At 33.1% G+C, this 14,416-nt stretch overlaps 1 long non-coding RNA gene across 1 annotated transcript; it reads left to right on the top strand.

The window, feature by feature from the left end:
- Positions 1 to 1,130: 1,130 nt before the first annotated feature.
- LOC145734877 (uncharacterized) lies at positions 1,131 to 4,232 on the top strand. Its single transcript, XR_014179538.1, has 2 exons — positions 1,131 to 2,970; positions 3,784 to 4,232. It is a non-coding gene; the product is annotated as an uncharacterized LOC145734877 (long non-coding RNA).
- The last annotated feature ends 10,184 nt before the right edge of the window (positions 4,233 to 14,416 follow it).

The following is a 14,416-nucleotide window of genomic DNA, read 5'->3' as shown; positions in this document are numbered from 1 at the left end:
ACAGATAAATTAGTCAAAATTATTAAAGCAACTTTGGTATTAAATTACAGTTGGATTAAGTCAAATATGACAGTTCAACCTGAAAAAAAAAACTGACAGTTAAGTAAGTCAAATTAGAAGTTAAAAAAAGGTGAAAAAATTATAATTAATTAGAGTAAACAATTGATAACAGATAACAAAGTAAAAAAACATTGACAAATAAATACCTTAAAAACTGTCAGATAAATAAGTTAAAAGTGCAAGTTACCCCCATCAAAAAATGACAGTTACATAAATCAAAAACTGAGAATCAAAAATTTCAAAAATATGTCAAATTTGACAGTTTTTTTTTTTTGGTAAAAAATTCGAAAAATTAGCAAATTTTTGTATTAATTTCGAAAATGGTGAAATGTGATTGGTCGACAGAAAATGACGTAGATTAAGCGTTCGTACGGTTTTTGCAACCAAGAAATGCTGTTTTTGTAGGGAAAATTGTAGTGTTTAACTGAGATTCGTTGAAACTGTAATAACTGCTACTGTGAGCATTAAAACGACGGAAAATTAAGTTTTTTGTGTTTTATTTTCGGTTTTTTCTCTGGATTTCTGTGGTTTAAATTTGCCTTGGAAAGGTGTGGAAAGACCTGAAAACTGGCAAAATCGACTGTTTTCAAATTCACCTCAAAAAACCGTGTTATCTAGAACAATTTTGACACCAGAATCATGATTTTAAGACAAAAATTAGTATAGAAAGGTTTATTCAGAAATGGAGAAAGTTTATGGAAGACCCTGTCAAAAGCCTTAGTGAAGTCTCATTTTGACGCAATTTTCGTGCAACTTTCAGTTCAACCTTCAATAACTTAGTTATTTGAAACATTTGCCACAAATACATAAGAAGATAATAGATAGCCACTGAATGGGGCTATCCCGTGACGTTGACAGGACAACGCTAAGTCTTACCGTTTGGCCGCTAGAGGGCGTCAAAGTTGACCTACATTTTTCGGATATTTTCGTAAATATCTCAGAAGTTGTTTAATTAATGAAGCTGAAATTTTTATAGGAAGTGTATCTGTATAAGGCGCAACTTTTTTTATATGTACTATTTTTTCGAACAATGTACCGTTTTAGTGTAAAAAAATAAAAACTGAAATTTTAAAAATTTACCTGGGGGGTACCCGCAATTTTTTTGGAAAAAATTTTGAATTTTTAATTTTGACTTTGACTGTGCAAATACCTTTGAATCGATGATGGAAATCTGATGTATGGTGTCAAAGTGACATTTTGGCTTTAATGAGGGATCTACGCTGTGAAAAATACTTAAATGTGTGTGTTTTAAGACAAAATCGCCTATAAAACACAGTTGGAGTGAGAAAATGACAGTTTTAAGCACATTTTTGGAATCCTCATTAAATTTCCTATCCACTAACCTAAAAAAACACAACAATAGTTGGTACAGTCAGCGAGAAAAGCGGTGTGAAAATTTGAACTGCTAGAAAGACAGTTTGAAGGGACAGTCAAGGGCAAAATCGCCTGTAAAACCCACTTGGAGTAAGAAATTGACAGTTTTAGGCACATTTTTGGAATCCTCATTAAATTTCCTATTGAATAACCTGAAAAAAAACTACAAAATTTAGTACAGTCAGGGAGAAAAATGGTGTAAAACTTTAAACTGCCAGAAAGAGAGTTTTAAAGAATAGTCAGGGACAAAATTGCGTGTAAAACCCACTTGCAGTAAGAAATTGACAGTTTTAGGTACATTTTTGGAATCCTCATTAAATTTCCTATTAAATAACCTGAAAAAACACTACAAAATTAGTACAGTCAGGGAAAAAAAACGGTGTGAAAATTTGTACTGCCACAAAATCGCCTGTAAAACGCACTTGGAGTAAGAAATTGACAGTTTTAGGCACATTTTTGGAATCCTCATTAAATTTTCTATTGAAAAACCAGAAAAAACACTACAAAATTTAGTACAGTTAGGGAGAAAAACGGTGTGAAAATTTAAACTGCCAGAAAGACAGTTTTAAAGGAGAGTCAGGTACAAAATCGCCTGTAAAATCCACTTGTAGTGAGAAAATGGCAGTTTTGAGCATATTTTTGGAATCCTCAGTAAATTTCCTATCCAATAACTTGAGAAACACTACAAAATTCAGTACAGTCACATAGAAAAGCGGTGTCAAAATTTGAACTGCCAGAAAGACAGTTTTAAAAGACAGTCAAGGACAAAATCGCATGTAAAACACACTTGGAGTGAGAAAATGACAGTTTTAAGCACATTTTCAGAATCCTCATTATATTTCCTATCTAATAACTTGAAAAAACACTACAAAATTAGAACAGTCAGGGAAGAAAAATGGTATCAAAGTTTGTAAAGTGACAAACACATAAATGCCAAATTCACAGTTAAATCAACCAATTAATTAATGAATAATAAAATCAAATTGACAGATAAATAAGTCAAAATTGATAAGTAACTTTGGTAATAAATTACAGTTGGATTATGACAGTTTAACCTGAAAAAAAACTGACAGATAAGTAAGTCAAATTGACAGTTAAAAAAAGGTGAAAAAATGATAATTAAGTAGATTAAATAATTGATAACAGATAACAAAGTAAAAAAACATTGACAAATAAATACCTTAAAAACTGTCAGATAAATAAGTTAAAAGTGCAAGTTACATCAAAAAATGACAGTTACATAAATCAAAAAGTGAGAATCAAAAATTTCAAAAATATGTCAAATTTGACAGTTCCTTTTTTGGTTAAAAAATTCAAAAAAAATTCAAATTATATATACTATATTCCTTGTTATACACTGGTAAATTGGCACTTAAGTGAACATTGCCAGTTGTTATTGAATTTTGATGTGGCAACAGTGTATAAAATAGATTATTTACGTTTACATCCATTCTGTAATATGCTGTTTTCTCAGTGTAAGTGATAAAGAACTCAAACGTTACCGTTATTCAATTTTAAGGTGTAATAATATACAGGGTGTCCAAAAAGTCTGGAATATTGCAAATATCTCGAAAACTGCTGATTTTATTTTTCTCAAAATTTGCGTCTTGTTAAAGTAAATAACAGCGCATGACGTGAGGGTGAAATGAGGTTCGCAAGTATACAGGGTCAGTCACAAAGTATACCAACTTTCTTAATTCAAACCTAACACACTGTATATTACTTCAGATTTTAAGAGTACTTATAAAGGCCAATTCAACGATATACGATTTTTATTTTTTTTTATTTTTTTTTTATTTTTTTTTGATTTTTTTTTTTTGATTTTTTTTTTTTTGTACCTGCCTATAACAATGATAGGTGTAACAATGACAGCTAACGTCAATATAATGTTAAATTAATTGGCAAATTTTCCTATTACTTAAAATGGTGTTTTTGAGTGAGAAGGATACTTAAGATGTCAGTCTTTTCCTTCTCACTCAAAAACACCATTTTAAGTAATAGGAAAATTTGCCAATTAATATAACATTATATTGACGTTAGCTGTCATTGTTACACCTATCATTGTTATAGGCAGGTACAAAAAAAAAATCAAAAAAAAAATAAAAATCGTATATCGTTGAATTGGCCTTTATAAGTACTCTTAAAATCTGAAGTAATATACAGTGTGTTAGGTTTGAATTAAGAAAGTTGGTATACTTTGTGACTGACCCTGTATACTTGCGAACCTCATTTCACCCTCACGTCATGCGCTGTTATTTACTATAACAAGACGCAAATTTTGAGAAAAATAAAATCAGCAGTTTTCGAGATATTTGCAATATTCCAGACTTTTTAGACACCCTGTAGTAGATTATGTAATAACGATCATTTTATACAGTTTTTGCCTTTTGAATTGGCCTTAATAAAATTTACCTTTTTGACTCGAAATTTTACATGGTTGTTGTGTGTGTGAAACTTTTGGCAAATTTGTTGGTTTTTGGTTAAAAAAAATTGCAATTTTTTTGGACAATTTCACCTCCACTTTACCAAAAGTTTCTTGTATTGTTACTTAAAAAAAATGCTCTATACCATAAGAGAAGTTTGGGTAAATTTTATTTTTTAAGACGCTACTAGATAGTAATAGTTGACGAAAATGGTGAAATGTGATTGGTCGACAGAAAATGACGTAGATTAAGCGTTCTGTACGGTTTTTTCAATCAAGAAATGCTGTTTTTGTAGGGAAAATTGTAGTGTTTAACTGAGATTCGTTGAAACTGTAATAACTGCTACTGTGAGCATTAAAACGACGGAAAATTAAGTTTTTTGTGTTTTATTTTCGGTTTTTTTCTGGATTTCTGTGGTTTAAATTTGCATTGAAAAGGTGTGGAAAGGCCTGAAAACTGGCAAAATCGACTGTTTTCAAATTCACTTCAAAAAACGGTATTATCTAGAACAATTTTGACACCAGAATCATGATTTTAAGACTAAAATTAGTATTAAAAGGTTTATCCAGAAATGGAGGAAGTTTATGGAAGACCCTGTCAAAAGCCTTAGTGAAGTCTCATTTTGACGCAATTTTCGTGCAACTTTCAGTTCAACCTTCAATAACTCAGTTATTTGAAACATTTGCCACAAATACATAAGAAGATAATAGATAGCCACTGAATGGGGCTATCCCGTGAAGTTGACAGAAGAACGCTAAGTCTTACCGTTTGGCCGCTAGAGGGCGTCAAAATTGACCTAAATTTTTCGGACATTTTCGTAAATATCTCAGAAATCGTTCAATTAATGAGGCTGAAATTTTTAAAGGAAGTGTATCTGTATAAGGCGCAACTTTTTTTATATGTACTATTTTTTCTAAAAATGTACCGTTTTAGTGTAAAAAAATAAAAACTAAAATTTTAAAAATTTACCTGGGGGGTACCCCTAGCAATTATTTTGGAAAAAATTTTGAATTTTGAATTTTGACTTTGACTGTGCAAATATCTTTGGATCGATTATGGAAATTTGATGCATGGTGTCAAAGTGACATTTTGGCTTTAATAAGGGATCCACGCTGTGAAAAATGCTTAAATGCGTGTGTTTCAAGACAAAATCGACAGGGAGGTAAGTCAAGACAAAGGAGTAAGAAAATGACAGTTTTAAGCACATTTTTGGAATCCTTATTAAATTTCCTATTCGAAAACCTGAAAAAAACACTACAAATTTCGGTACAGTTAAGGAGAAAAGCGGTGTCAAAGTTTGAACTGTCAGAAAGACAGCTTAAAAGGACAGTCAAGGACAAAATTGCATGTAAAACCCACTTGGAGTGAGAAAATGACAGTTTTAAGCACATTTTTGGAATTCTCATTAAATTTTCTATTCAATAACCTGAAAAAACACTACAAAATTATTACAGTCAGGGAGAAAAACGATGTTAAAGTTCGTACTGCCAGAAAGACAGTTTGAAAGGACAGTCAAGGACAAAATCGCCTGTAAAAGACACTTGTAGTGAGAAAATGACAGTTTTAAGCACATTTTTGGAATCCTCATTAAATTTCCTATTGTACAACCTGAAAAAACACTACAAAATTAGTACAGTCAGGGAAAAACACGGTGTTAAAACTTGATCTGCCAGAAAGACAGTTTTAAAGGACAGTCAAGGACAAAATCGCATGTAAAATACACTTGTAGTGATAAAATTACAGTTTTAAGCACATTTTTGGAATCATTAAATTTCCTATTGTACAACCTGAAAAAACACTACAAAATTAGTACAGTCAGGGAAAAAAAACGGTGTTAAAACTTGAACTGCCAGAAAGACAGTTTTAAAGGACAGTCAAGGACAAAATCGCATGTAAAATACACTTGTAGTGAGAAAATTACAGTTTTAAGCACATTTTTGGAATCCTCATTAAATTTCCTATTAATTGACCTGAAAAAACATTACAAAATAAGTACAGTCCAGAGAGAAAAACGGTGTGAAAGTTTGAACTACCAGAAAAACAGTTTTAAAGGACAGGCAGGGACAAAATCGCGTTTAAAACCCACTTGGAGTGAGAAAATTTCAGTTTTAACTACATTTTTGGAATGCTCATTAAATTTCCTACTCAATAACCTGAAAAAAACAACAAAATTTAGTACAGTCAGGGAGAAAAATGGTGTGAAATTTTGAACTGCCAGAAAGACAGTTTTAAAGGACAGTCGGGGACAAAATCGCATGTAAAACTCACTTGGAGTGAGGAAATGACAATTTTAAGCACATTTTTGGAATTCTCATTAAATTTCTTAGCCAATAACCTGAAAAAAACACTACAAAATTAGTACAGTCAGAGAGAAACGGTGTTAAAGTTTGAACTGCCAGAAAGACAGTTTGAAAAGACAGTCAAGGAGAAAATCGCACGTAAAACCCACTTGGAGGAAGAAAATGACAGTTTTAAGCACATTTTTGGATTCCTCATTAAGTTTCCTATCCAATAACCTGAAAAAACATGACAAAGTTTGGTACAGTCAGGGAGAATAGCGGTGTCAAAGACAGAACTGCCAGAACTACAGTTTGAAAGGACAGTCAGAACCAAAATCGCTTGTCAAACACACAGTCGGTAAATTGATAGATAAATGCGTCAGATTTGACAGATAACAGCCCAAAAATGACAACTAAAAGTCAGCAGTTTGACAGTAAATTAAGTCAAAATTGTCACTTAAATGCGTCAACAAATTTACATCATCAACGCTAAAAAATGACAGCTAAATAAACAAAAAATTGCAATCAAAAACTCGAAAAAATTTGACAGAAAAATATGCCAAATTTGACAGATAATTAAGTGAAAAAATGACAGTTAAATATTATTGTAATCCTAATGAATATCATAATAATGTAATCTTGCACAACTTTCGTTATTAACACTTATTATATCTTTATTTTTGTCATTTTCTGTTTTTATTTGTTTATTTTGTTCTACTCTCATTTACTTTGGTTTTCTTTTTATTTCTTTATTATTTTTTTCTTGCAGTTATTTTGTCTCTGTTTCTGTTTTGTCATATTTCTTGTGTTTTGCATTTTTTGTCTTGTTTCTTCTTTGTATTCGTTTTTTTTTTCTACATTCTCTTTTTTCTTTTTTTTAATTTTGCAGTTCAATTTTTTTCTTTAATTCCTTGATTGTTGTTAATAACACTTTTTGACAGTTTCTCCAATATCGCAGCTATGCTCAGTTGATCAGACTAGTTGTAAAAGAGCACTTTGGTGCATTTTGATGTTTTTTGCCCTGTAACTCCTCGAGGATGCCCTTAAGGCGAAAAATACCTTAAGACAACCTTGCAGAGAATTAATTTTGCTACAACTTTTGTTATTAATACTTTTTGATAGCTCCTCAAATAACGTAGCTACTACCAGTTGAAAATAAGACTAGTGGTAAAAGAGCACTTTGGTGCATCCTGCCCTTTTTTGTCCTGTAAGTGCTTCAGGAGGCCTTTAAGGCCAAAAAGACCTTAATATGACTTTGTAGAGAATGAATTTTTCTACAACTCGTATTATTAACCCTTTTTTGATAGCCCGTCAAATAAGCGAGCTACACTCAGTTGAAAAATCAGAAACATTTCGTTATTTTTCTGACCCACGAATTTAACGATTCGAATCCTGTTGTACTAGTTTTATCGATCAGCTCGTTGGGGAAAAGCGGGCAGGACCGCTCAATTTCCACGTTTCAGTTTCCATTTCGCTCCCTCCGCAGTCTGCACGATGTCGCCCTCTATGGACGAAGTCTGGCAACGTCGCCACACTAAATAAGCGTGGCATATAAAAACAAAAAAAATCTAGTAGTGCCGGCAAAAACTATTACAACATTGTAGTGAACCAATAAAAATCCTAATGTGGCTTTCGTAATTATATAAATGCAATGTTGCCATTTTTGTGCAGTGCGGTTTTCGGGAAAAACGAAAAATGGATCGCTGTTCTTCCCAGAAGATTTCCGGAAGAAGATCAAACGACACCAAATCAGGTGAGTGAGTGAGTCTGGTGTGTTTTTTGGATAAATTTCAATCCATTTTTCAAGACTATTGAATGTTGTGGCTGAGGTCAATAACCTGTACGCGCAGCTACCTGTTGAAATCAGCACGAATCGTAGAATTTCCTTATACAGGGTGTTGTCTGTTAATAAATACAACTTTGTTGCCAAACTTAGCAAGTTTACCTAAAAAACTGCCGAAAAATTGATTTTTTTCCAGATTATTTCGGAAATGGTAGCTTTTAGAGTTATTTGGACGCCAAAATTGTGATTCTGAGGTCAAAATTAGTATATAAGGTCAGTTTGTGGAATAGCGTGTCAAAAGCCTTAGAAAAGTCTTATTTCGATAAAATTTTGTGCATTTTTCTGTTCAACCCTAAGTAACTCAATTATTTGAAATATTTACGACAAATACATAATAAGACCGTAGATAGCCAATGAACGGGGCTATCACGTGACGTTGAGCGGACAACGCTAGGTCTTACCGTTTGGCCGCTAGGGGGCGTCAAATTTAACCTAAATTTTTCGTAAATATCTCAGAAATGGTTCAATTAATGAGGCTGAATTTTTGCTGGAAATGTACCAAGATAAGACGCAACCTTTTCCATATGAACGACTTTTTTGAAAAATGTACCGTTTTTGTGTAAAAAAAAATAAAAACTGAAATTTAAAAAAATTGCAAAATTGCCCTTGCAATTTTTTCGAGAAAAATTTGGAATTTTTTAATTTTGACTTTGACTGTGCAAATATTTTTGGATTGATGATGGAAATTTGATGTATAGTGTCACAGTGACATATTGGCTTTAATAAGGGAGCTACGCTCTAAAAAAAATGCTTGAGAGTGTGTGTTACAAGACAAAATCCCCTGAAAAACCCACTTGGAGTGAGAAAATGACAGTTTTAAGCACATTTTTCGAATCCTCATTAAATTGCCTATCTGATAGTCTGGAAAAATATGACAAAAATTAGTACAGTCGGGAAGAAAAACGGTGTTAAATCTTGAACTGCCAGAAAGACAGTTTTACAGACAATCGCATGTAAAACACACTTGGAGTGAGAAAATTACAGTTTTAAGCATATTTTTAGAATCCTCATTAAATTTCCTATCCAATAACCTGAACAAACATGACAAAAATTAGTACAGTCAGGGAGAAAAACAGTGTTTAATTTTGAATTGCCAGAAGGGCAGTTTTAGAGGACAGTCAGGGAGAAAATTGCATGTAAAACACACTTGTAGTGAGAAACTCACAGTTTTAAGTACATTTTTAGAATCCCCATTAAATTTCCTATCCAATAACCTCAAAAAACATGACAAAAATTAGTACAGTCAGGGAGAAAAACGATGTTAAATCTTGAACTGCCAGAAAGACAGTTTTACAGGACAGTTAGAGGGAAAATCGCATGTAAAACACACTTGGAGTGAGAAACTGACAGTTCTAGGCACATTTTCAAAATCCTCATTGAATTTCCTATCAGATAGTCTGAAAAAATATGACAAAAATTAGTACAGTCAGGGAGAGAAACGATGGTAAATCTTGATTTGGCAGAAAGACAGTTTTAAAGGACAGTCAGCGACAAAATCGCATGAAAAACACACTTGGAGTGAGAAAATTATAGTTTTAAGCACATTTTTAGAATCCTCATTAAATTTCCTATCCAATAACCTGAAAAAACACTACAAAAATTAGTACAGTCAGGGAGAGAAACGGTGTTAAAACTTGAACTGCCAAAAAGACAGCTTGAAAGGACAGTCAGGGACAAAATCGCATGTGAAACACACTTAGAGTGAGAAACTGACAGTTTTAAGCACATTTTCAAAATCCTCACTAAATTTCCTATCCAATAACCTGAAAAAACATGACAAAAATTAGTACAATCAGGGAGAAAAACGGTGTTAAAACTTGAACTGCCAGAAGAACAGTTTTAAAGGACAGTCAGGGACAAAATCGCATGTAAATTACACTTGGAGTGAGAAAATGACAGTTTTAAGCACATTTTTAGAATCCTCACTAAATTTCCTATTCAATAACCTGAAAAACATGACAAAAATTAGTACAGTCAGGGAGTAAAACGGTGTCAAAACGAAGAAGATCAAACGACACCAAATCAGGTGAGTGAGTGAGTCTGGTGTGTTTTTTTGATAAATTTCAATCCATTTTTAAGACTATTGAATGTTGTGGCTGAGGTCAATAACCTGTACGCGCAGCTACCTGTTGAAATCAGCACGAATCGTAGGATTTCGTTATACAGGGTGTTGTCTGTTAATAAATACAACTTTGTTGCCAAACTTAGCAAGTTTACCTAAAAAACTGCCCAAAAATTGAAATTTTTCAAGATTATTTCGGAAATGGTAGCTTTCAGAGCTATTTGGACGCCAAAAATTGTGATTCTGAGGTCAAAATTAGTATATAAGGTCAGTTTGTGGAATAGCGTGTCAAAAGCCTTAGAAAAGTCTTATTTCGATAAAATTTTGTGCATTTTTCGGTTCGACCCTAAATAACTCCTTTAGTTGAAACATTTTTGACAAATACGTAATAAGACCGTAGATAGCCAATGAACGGGGCTATCACGTGACGTTGAGCGGACAACGCTAGGTCTTACCGTTTGGCCGCTAGGGGGCGTCAAATTTAACCTAAATTTTTCGTAAATATCTCAGAAATGGTTCAATTAATGAGGCTGAATTTTTGCTGGAAATGTACCAAGATAAGGCGCAACCTTTTCCATATGTACGATTTTTTTGGAAAATGTACCGTTTTTGTGTAAAAAAAATAAAAACTAAAATTTAAAAAAATTGCAAAATTGCCCTTCCAATTTTTCCCAGAAAAATTTGGATTTTTTAATTTTTGACTTTGGCTGTGCAAATACTTTTGGATCGATGATGGAAATTTGATGTTAGTAATAAAGTGACATGTTGGCTTTAATAAGGGAGCTACGCTCTAAAAAAAGCTCCTTAAGATTGTGTGTTACAAGACAAAATCGCCTGAAAAAACCCACTTGGAGTGAGAAACTGACAGTTTTAAGCACATTTTTAGAATCCTCACTAAATTTCCTAACTAATAATCTGAAAAAACATGACAAAAATTAGTACAGTCAGGGAGAAAAACCGTGTTGAAACCAGAACTACCAGAAGGACAGTCATGGACAAAATCGCATGTAAAACCCACTTGGAGTGAGAAACTGACAGTTTTAAGCACATTTTTAGAATCCTCATTAAATTTCCTATCCAATAACCTGAAAAAACATGACAAAAATTAGTACAGTCAGGGAGAAAAACGGTGTTAAAACTTGAACTGCCAGAAGAACAGCTTTAAAGGACAGTCAGGGACAACATCGCATGTAAAACCCACTTGGAGTGAGAAACTGACAGTTTTAAGCACATTTTTAGAATCCTCATTAAATTTCCTATCCAATAACCTCAAAAAACATGACAAAAATTAGTACAGTCAGGGAGAAAAACGGTGTTAAATCTTGAACTGCCAGAAAGACAGTTTTACAGGACAGTCAGAGAGAAAATCGCATGTAAAACACACTTGGAGTACGAAACTGACAGTTCTAGGCACATTTTCAAAATCCTCATTAAATTTCCTATCAAATAGTCTGAAAAAATATGACAAAAATTAGTACAGTCAGGGAGAGAAACGATGGTAAATCTTGATTTGGCAGAAAGACAGTTTTAAAAGACAGTCAGCGACAAAATCCCATGTAAATTACACTTGGAGTGAGAAAGTTATAGTTTTAAGCACATTTTTAGAATCCTCATTAAATTTCCTATCCAATTACCTGAAAAAACACTACAAAAATTAGTACAGTCAGGGAGAGAAACGGTGTTAAAACTTGAACTGCCAAAAAGACAGCTTGAAAGGACAGTCAGGGACAAAATCGCATGTGAAACACACTTAGAGTGAGAAACTGACAGTTTTAAGCACATTTTCAAAATCCTCACTAAATTTCCTATCCAATAACCAGAAAAAACATAACAAAAATTGGTACAGTCAGAGAGAAAAACGGTGTTAAATCTTGAACTGTCAGAAACACAGCTTTAAACGACACTCAGGGACAAAATCGCATGTAAATTACACTTGGAGTGAGAAAATGACAGTTTCAAGCACATTTTTAGAATCCTCACTAAATTTCCTATTCAATAACCTGAAAAAACATGACAAAAATTAGTACAGTCAGGGAGAAAAACGGTTTTAAACTTGACCTGCCAGAAGAACAGTTTTAAAGGACAGTCAGGGACAAAATCCCATACAAAACACACGGAGTGAGAAATTAACAGTTTTAAGCACATTTTTAGAATCCTTATTAAATTTCCTATCCAATAACCTGAAAAAACATGACAAAAATTAGTACAGTCAGCGAGAAAAACGGTGTTAAATCTTGAATTGCCAGAAGGGCAGTTTTAGAGGACAGTCAGGGACAAAATCGCATGTAAAATACACTTGGAGTGAGAAAATGAATGTTTTAAGCACATTTTTAGAATCCTCATTAAATTTCCTATCCAATAACCTGAAAAAACATGACAAAAATTAGTACAGTTAAGGAGAAAAACGGTGTTCAAACCTTAACTGTCAGAAAGACAGTTTTAAAGGACAGTCAAGGAGAAAATAGCATGAAAAACACCCTTGGAGTGAAAAAATGAGAGTTTTAGGCACATTTTGAGAATCCTCATTAAATTTCCTATCCAATAACCCGAAAAAACATGACAAAAATTAGTACAGTCAGGGAGAAAAACGGTGTTAAAACTTGAACTGCCAGAAGAACAGTTTTAAAGGACAGTCTGGGACAAAATCGCATGTAAAACACACTTGGAGTGAGAAACTGACAGTTTTAAGCACATTTTCAAAATCCTCATTAAATTTCCTATCTGATAGTCTGAAAAAATATGACAAAAATTAGTACAGTCAGGTAGAGAAACGATGGTAAATCTTGATTTGCCAGAAAGACAGTTTTAAAGGACAGTCAGCGACAAAATCGCATACAAAACGCACTTGGAGTGAGAAAATTATAGTTTTAAGCACATTTTTAGAATCCTCATTAAATTTCCTATCCAATAACCTAAAAAAAACATAACAAAAATTAGTACAGTCAGGGAGAAAAACGGGGTTAAAACTTGAACCGCCAGAAAGACAGCTTTAAACGACAGTCAGGGACAAAATCGCATGTAAATTACACTTGGAGTGAGAAAATGACAGTTTTAAGCACATTTTTAGAATCCTCATTAAATTTCCTATCTGTTAGTCTGAAAAAATATGACAAAAGTTAGTACAGTCAGGTAGAGAAACGATGGTAAATCTTGATTTGCCAGAAAGACAGTTTTAAAGGACAGTCAGCGACAAAATCGCATACAAAACGCACTTGGAGTAAGAAATTGACAGTTTTAAGCACATTTTTAGAATCCTCATTAAATTTCGTATCCAATAACCTGAAAAAACATGACAAACATTAGTACAATCAGGGAGAAAAACGGTGTTAAAACTTGAACTGCCAGAAGAACAGTTTTAAAGGACAGTCAGGGACAAAATCGCATGTAAATTACACTTGGAGTGAGAAAATGACAGTTTTAAGCACATTTTTAGAATCCTCACTAAATTTCCTATCCAATAACCTGAAAAAACATGACAAAAATTAGTACAGTCAGGGATAAAAGCGGTGTTAAAACTTGAACTTCCAAAAAGACAGTTTTAAAGGACAGTCAAGGACAAAATCGAATACAAAACCCACTTGGAGTAAGAAAATGACAGTTTTAAGCACATTTTTAGAATCCTCATTAAATTTCCTATCCAATAACCTGAAAAAACATGACAAAAATTGGTACAGTCAGGGACAAAAAAGGTTTTAAACTTAAACTGCCAAAAGAACAGTTTTAAAGGACAGTCAGGGACAAAATCGCATGTAAAACACACTTGGAGTGAGAAACTGACAGTTTTAAGCACATTTTTGGAATCCTCACTAAATTTCCTATCCAATAACCTGAAAAAACATGACATAAATTAGTACAGTCAGGGAGAAAAACGGTGTCAAAACTTGAACCGCCAGAAGAACAGTTTTAAAGGACAGTCAGGGACAAAATCGCATGTAAAACCCACTTGGAGTGAAAAAATGACAGTTTTAAGTACATTTTTAGAATTCTCACTAAATTTCCTATCCAATAACCGGAAAAAACATGACAAACATTAGTACAATCAGGGAGAAAAACGGTGTTAAAACTTGAACTGCCAGAAGAACAGTTTTAAAGGACAGTCAGGGACAAAATCGCATGTAAATTACACTTGGAGTGAGAAAATGACAGTTTTAAGCACATTTTTAGAATCCTCACTAAATTTCCTATCCAATAACCTGAAAAAACATGACAAAAATTAGTACAGTCAGGGAGAAAAACGGTTTTAAACTTGACCTGCCAGAAGAACAGTTTTAAAGGACAGTCAGGGAGAAAATCGCATGTAAAACACACTTGGAGTGAGAAAATGACAGTTTTAAGCACATTTTTAGAATCCTCACTAAATTTCCTATTCAATAAC

This window comes from Ips typographus, linkage group LG10 (genome assembly GCF_016097725.1).
Source record: "Ips typographus isolate SLU linkage group LG10, UJ_Ityp_2.0, whole genome shotgun sequence".
In the NCBI taxonomy this organism is placed as follows: Eukaryota; Metazoa; Arthropoda; class Insecta; order Coleoptera; family Curculionidae; genus Ips; species Ips typographus.
Note: the sequence above shows the minus strand (reverse complement) of the source record. Positions and strands in the feature narration are given on the sequence as shown.